Consider the following 6,045-nt stretch of genomic DNA (forward strand, 5'->3'; position numbering starts at 1 on the left):
AGCTCTTGAGAGAAAGGGAGCGTGCAAGACCAGAGGTGGTGTCGTACTTGCACAGGGTTAGCCATAACCGGAAGGAGCTGGCTTTAGAAAAGGCCTTTCTACCACAAACTGCAGTCTCAACTTTTACAGACTTAGAAAATCAACACACAGTGGGTATCTAGTGGCGGGATTGTCCATAGGCGGTGCGAAATTTTTCGATTCTCGAAATCCTTTCATAATAAAAGATAAATTGCATCACTACGCAATTAATGGAACATCTTGGAAGTTAATTAGCAGTTGCTTAGAAAACGAGACTGTTCAATCAAGATATATTCACTCCGATATCCCCCTTAGTAACCTAGGCGTTCCCCAGGAGTCCGTACTTTTACTTTACTTTACCTTTACTTCTTTTACTCTTCGTAAATGGCTTGCCTTCACAACTTGCGTATGCTACCTTTGTACTCTATGCAGACGATACTAAGCTTATAATAGCTGATAGTGAGGAATACAACCTAATGAATAAGCTTAGCTCTGAATTATAAATTTTGCACCCATGGTGCTCATTGAACGCCTTTCACCTGAACCCAACGGAGATAGCTTGTATCTTATTTCACCCTGAAAAAAAAGGGAAAGACTACTCATTCAAATGTCCCTTACGATAACCATCCTATAAAACAATCTTGTTAGGCAAGCTTTCTTGGTGTTATTGTTGATAACCATTTAAAATTCCGCCTTCATGTGCGCTCTGTAGTTCATAAGGCTTCATGTGGCTTGCGCTTGCTGTCGTAATGTCGATACTATTTCCCTCCCGCCGTACTTATCAGAATTCACTACTCATTCGTTCACTCTGACATTAGTCGCTGCATAGCGATTTGAAATTGCACAAACAAAACTCATTTGTCGCCGGTGTTAGCACTTCAAAAAAGAGCTTTTTGTAATATAGAACCCCAGAACACGCACATTAAGAGCGAAGATTCATTTAAAAGAATGAGCATTGTCAACATTTACGATTTGACAACATACTACATCACCTCCCTCAGGCATCAAATAGTTAATGAGAAACTCGTCTTGACAACAGTCTCGCTTTGCCCCTCACTTTGCACTGCTTGGAAGCATCGTGCTGCCTTTCTTTATTGCCTAGGGTAAGTACGAAATATGGTTGTTCTACACTGCAGTTTACAGGTACTTCAGTTTAGAATCGGCTTGCTAGTAGCCTAACCACTTTAATAACATTCCATAGATTTATTAAACAGTTAACGCAATCGCTTATTGACAATGCGTAGCACTGCGCATGCACACATGCTCACTTTTTCTATTCCCTTGCAGACGTTTTTGATAATTTAAAAAGATAATTGTTACGAAATTTATAACTTCTGCGTAAAATTTTCTGCACTACTCTATTTGCGTTTTTTTTGCATTTCAGCTACTTTTATTTGATGTGATTACGCGCCGCATAAAATAGCAACTGCCATGGAAGTGTCTTCCCTAATAACAATCTGTAGGGACCCTCTGACAAACTAGTAGGGTCCCAAAAGTGTGTGCATTGTAATTGTATATCTTGTTTATGTTGGTGTTATGTATAACTTCAAATTGATTTTAATCTCATGATTAAACACCAACACATACATACCAGGATTCAGCGTTGCGGACATTGCAGTAGGTAACCTGGACAAGCTTGCTGATGCTAACGCGAAATCGTATCTCGAGTCATCTAGAGAGTGCTTGCATTCGTAATTTACTACAAAGGCCGCGATTCACCCACACGCTATGAACTTTGCGTACGCATTGTACAAATTGCGTTCTCACGAGCAGGCACCGACGCCATGCTGTGTTACGCCCAGACGCAACTCCGCATTTAAACACTTGACACAACCAGATCGACCGCTCAGGCGATGGCGTAACTGGGACACAATAGTGAAGTTCCGTATATCACACAAGCCAAAGAAGACCAAGCATGCCTGATTCACCAAATTAACCTTGGTGTCGCATTCACCAGGCGTTATACACATCTCATAGGCTGCAGTTCATCATCATCATCATCATCATCATCATCAGCAGCAGCAGCAGCAGCAGCAGCAGCAGCAGCAGCAGCAGCAGCAGCAGCAGCAACCTGGCTACGCCCACTTCTCCAACTTCTCCAACTACCCCGGTCATGTGTTAATTGTGGCCATGTTGTCCCTGAAAACTTCTTAATCTCATCCACCCACCTAACTTTCTGCCGCCCCCTGCTACGCTTCCCTCCTCTTGGAATCCAGTCCGTACCCTTAATGACCATCGGTTATCTTCCTTGTTACGTCACCCAATCTGCTCTTTTCTTATCCCTTAACGTTACACTCATCATTATTCTTTACATAGCTTGATGCGTCGTCCTCAGTTTAAGTACAACCCTTTTCGTAAGCCACCAGGTTTCTGCCCCGCACGTGAGTACTGGTAAGACACAGCTGTTATACACTTTCCTCTTGAGGGATAATGGCAACCTGCTGTTCATGATCTGAGAATGCCTGCCAAACGCACCCCAGTCCATTCTTATTCTTCTGATTATTTCAGTCTCGTGATCCGGATCCGCGGTCACTACCTGCCCTAAGTAGGTGTATTCCCTTACCACTTCCAGTGCCTGGCTACCGATCGTAAACTGCTGTTCTCTTCCGAGATTGTTAAACATTACTTTAGTTTTGTGCAGTTACATTGGTCCAAATTGCGAGCACGAGTCAAGTGCTAGCAACGCTAGCACGCGTATTTTGCATTTGTCCCGCCTGTGCGCGAGAAGGACAGAGACTGGTCTCTTCGTTTGCACACATCGATAAGAGGCCACTATCTGATGAGTTTGTTTCAGGTCATTGGCCTGACACCATTAGCGTAGCCGTAGTTGCAAGAATGGATATAGCCTTTCTAAAAGCCCCTTGACTAGACGCATGGTTCTAGAGCTGCCGCAACGTGATGCACTTGTAAATACGAACTTTTTTCTCCTATTATCATCACTAATAATTCTTTTCCCTTCCATTCATTTTCCCCAGTGTAGAGTAGCAGACCGCAGCAAGCTATAAGCTCATGCCGACCTGTCTGCCCTTCTATAAATAAATAAATAAATAAATAAATAAATAAATAAATAAATAAATAAATAAATAAATAAATAAATACCTATCTCGCTTTCCCTCTTACTTTCATTAAATATAAACGAAGTGCTTCGTTTAGTTCGTCGACGACAATGGGGTAGCCTACTACGAACGTCTATAGCGCAGGAATGTCAGGCGAACATGAGCACTAAAAAAAATAATCAAAGGACATAATGCTCGTAAGCGCCACATTTCCAGTACTCGCGGTGCATAAATACGGCTCTCATTCTCTCCCTCTATGAAGTTGCTGCCAACCTTGGTTCCTTTAGAGCAGTGGGAAAAGTTTCGGTTTAATGTAACGCTTCTAAGAGGCAGAAAAAAGGGGTCTAGCCCTTTTAACTTAGCTAATAGGTAACCGCCACACTTGAAAATTTACCAGCACATTATTCCTAACATGACCGCCGTCAGAAGTAAATTGCTACGTCGTGTACCAAAGATCAGTGTCGCTAGGGAACATTGTGGGATCTACACAGACATGGCTGCAAAGGAGAGAGGATGGGTTGCCTATGTAATAGCCCTGCAAACTCCGGTATTCAAGACGTCCGTAGCTTCGTGGCAGAAACAACACATTCTTTATTGCTTGAACTACAGGTCATGCATTATGCGATCATAGTGATTCGCACTTTGGCCGACATTGATGTTATTCAGGTCTATAACGACGTGCTCAACGCTGCGAAGCAGTAGACACAATTCAAGAATGCCTATGTGTGAAGATATCTCATCACCATCAAACTGACTGCGTCCAGGGTCAAAGACCCTGGACTCAGTCACATCACGAGAGGAAGTGCTTGGTGGTGCCGGTATATTTACAGACCAGCGTGCTGAGTATTTGAGTGCTTAATAATGAAGAATAACTTCCGCATGACACTTTAACATGGACAACAGTTCCTGTCCCATGCAAGCTGACTATGTTGCTTTAGCAAAAAGCAACGAGCAGGGGTGAAGAAACATGAATTTCCATGGCCTATTGAACCTGTGCGACCAAATAACACCAACATAAGCAACAAAGACAATTTATACAGGGATTTTAAAACTACCCATACTGTTTGGAGTCGAGCACATTGTGATACTCGTTGAAGACTCTTGGGAAGCATTATTAAGCGCCAAGATCTATCTACTGTAAATTGTGGGGGGTAGACGTTTTTCCGCGGACCTTCTTACAGCGAATGGTTAGACGTAACGCTTCGCTCATCCTAGCCGAATTATAATGGAGTTGATATAGAGTGACATGGAAGGGATCATTGGCCTTCTTTAACCCCAAAACATCTGGTGAAGTTGGCCAACCCAATGAATTAGCCGGTATTCAGGCAATTGAATACAAGCAACTTACAGAGCTCTGATGCTGCGGATGTGTCATCGGCATATTGCTATGGAACATTAAAAATGGCAGGAAGACACCTCCTGTACCATAAGGGGGGGGGGGGGGGGGGGGGCATATGACAGTACATAACAAGTATTAGCAACTTTGAATGATCCAGCGAAGAGCCTGCTCGTCGAATGGATGACTATGGGGACGCCTAAAGGATTTCCTCAGCGATGTATAAGAAACTTGGCAACCTCCTGCAGGCGAAACGGTGAAAGTTTTGTAAGCCTTTGGGCCGACGATCTCTCAAGTTTGATAATACCTTCCCTCTGAAGTCTTTATTCGCCTACAATAATCATTTTTGACCAATAGTATTAACGCAAAGTTATATAAAAAGAAGCTACGTCTGATCAATTTTGTGTTCTATTACCACGGCCAGCTCCCTGAGTATCTCTCCCCTGTTCATTGCAAAAGAGCGCGTACTGAAGATAGCTTTCAGACATGCTGCCCAGCTATGCGCATTCTTCCCTGGACCTGGAATTCAGATTCGCTGAACTACAGTCTTCGTTGCGAGGTCACAGAAAGAAGACTTCTCCAGGCCCAGATGGTGTCACACTTACAGTGCTTCTGAGCCTATATAGTGAGAGTTGGGAGAGTGTGTCAGTCCCGACATTTTGGAAGGTCGTCAAGCAGTCGTTATTCACAAGCCTGGTAAGCCAGAAAACTTGCTATCATCAATGAGCTTGATCCGTTTTATTACCAAGGTCATGGAGAAAAAAAAGCAAACGACTGTAATGGAGGATAGAAGTTAGTCAATGTTTCCTCGAACAAATATCTGGTTTCCCCACCGCAGCGATTTGTACTGCTCTAAACCTCTCCATTCACGTGGAGCACTAAATGACATAAGGCAGAATGACAATTGCAGCTTTCCTCGAGATCAGTGTGGCTTTTGACAAAGTTATCCACGTGCACGTTTTGTACAGACTATACAGTCTTGGGGTTAGAGGACGGCTGTTTCGTTGCATGTGAGGTTTCCCGTGTAAGCGCAGCGTCTTCAAGATGGCAAGCAGCGACGGCAGCACGCATTGCGCACTAAAAGCGTTGGTGCCTCAAGGAAACCTGTTAAGCCCAATAATTTTTGACGTGGTGATGCATAAATTGCCCAGCCGTCTGCCCACGCCACTCCACGCGTCAATGCATACAGACAATATCTCTCTCTGGTTAAAAATTATGGGGTTTTACGTGCCAAAACCACTTTCTGATTATGAGGCACGCCAAACGCATTTTGCACTCTGATAAACCGTGACATTTTCTGTATCAGGTGCCAAGAATGCTCTTTTTTTTGCGAGCTGCGGCAGGAACTCCGCTAGGACACGTGGTTCGATGAACATATAAAGTCTCCACTCTTGTACAGAGTTGACACATTCTTGCGGTTTTCGCCGTGCCAAAAGACTGAACGTCTGTTCGTCCGTTCCTCGATCGTCTATGCTTACGCTCAACCCACACGTCTCACTTCTTGTGTCGCCTGAAATGAAGAATGCCACCACATTGTAGTTTCTGTGCGAACTCCGACGCTTCAGTGGAGCATATTATCATAGAATGTCCTCGCTATTACCGAGAGTGGGTTCTTATACCTGTCTACTCCATCAT

The 6,045-nt window shown here is 43.8% G+C and overlaps 1 long non-coding RNA gene across 2 annotated transcripts in view; it reads right to left on the reverse strand.

Moving 5' to 3' along the window:
- Window positions 1-6,045, reverse strand: part of LOC129385741 (uncharacterized) — a 59,988-nt gene that overhangs the window by 52,657 nt on the left and 1,286 nt on the right. The gene's annotated exons all lie outside the window — the stretch shown is intronic.

The sequence above is a fragment of the Dermacentor andersoni genome, chromosome 7, assembly GCF_023375885.2.
Source record: "Dermacentor andersoni chromosome 7, qqDerAnde1_hic_scaffold, whole genome shotgun sequence".
NCBI classification, from domain to species: domain Eukaryota; kingdom Metazoa; phylum Arthropoda; class Arachnida; order Ixodida; family Ixodidae; genus Dermacentor; species Dermacentor andersoni.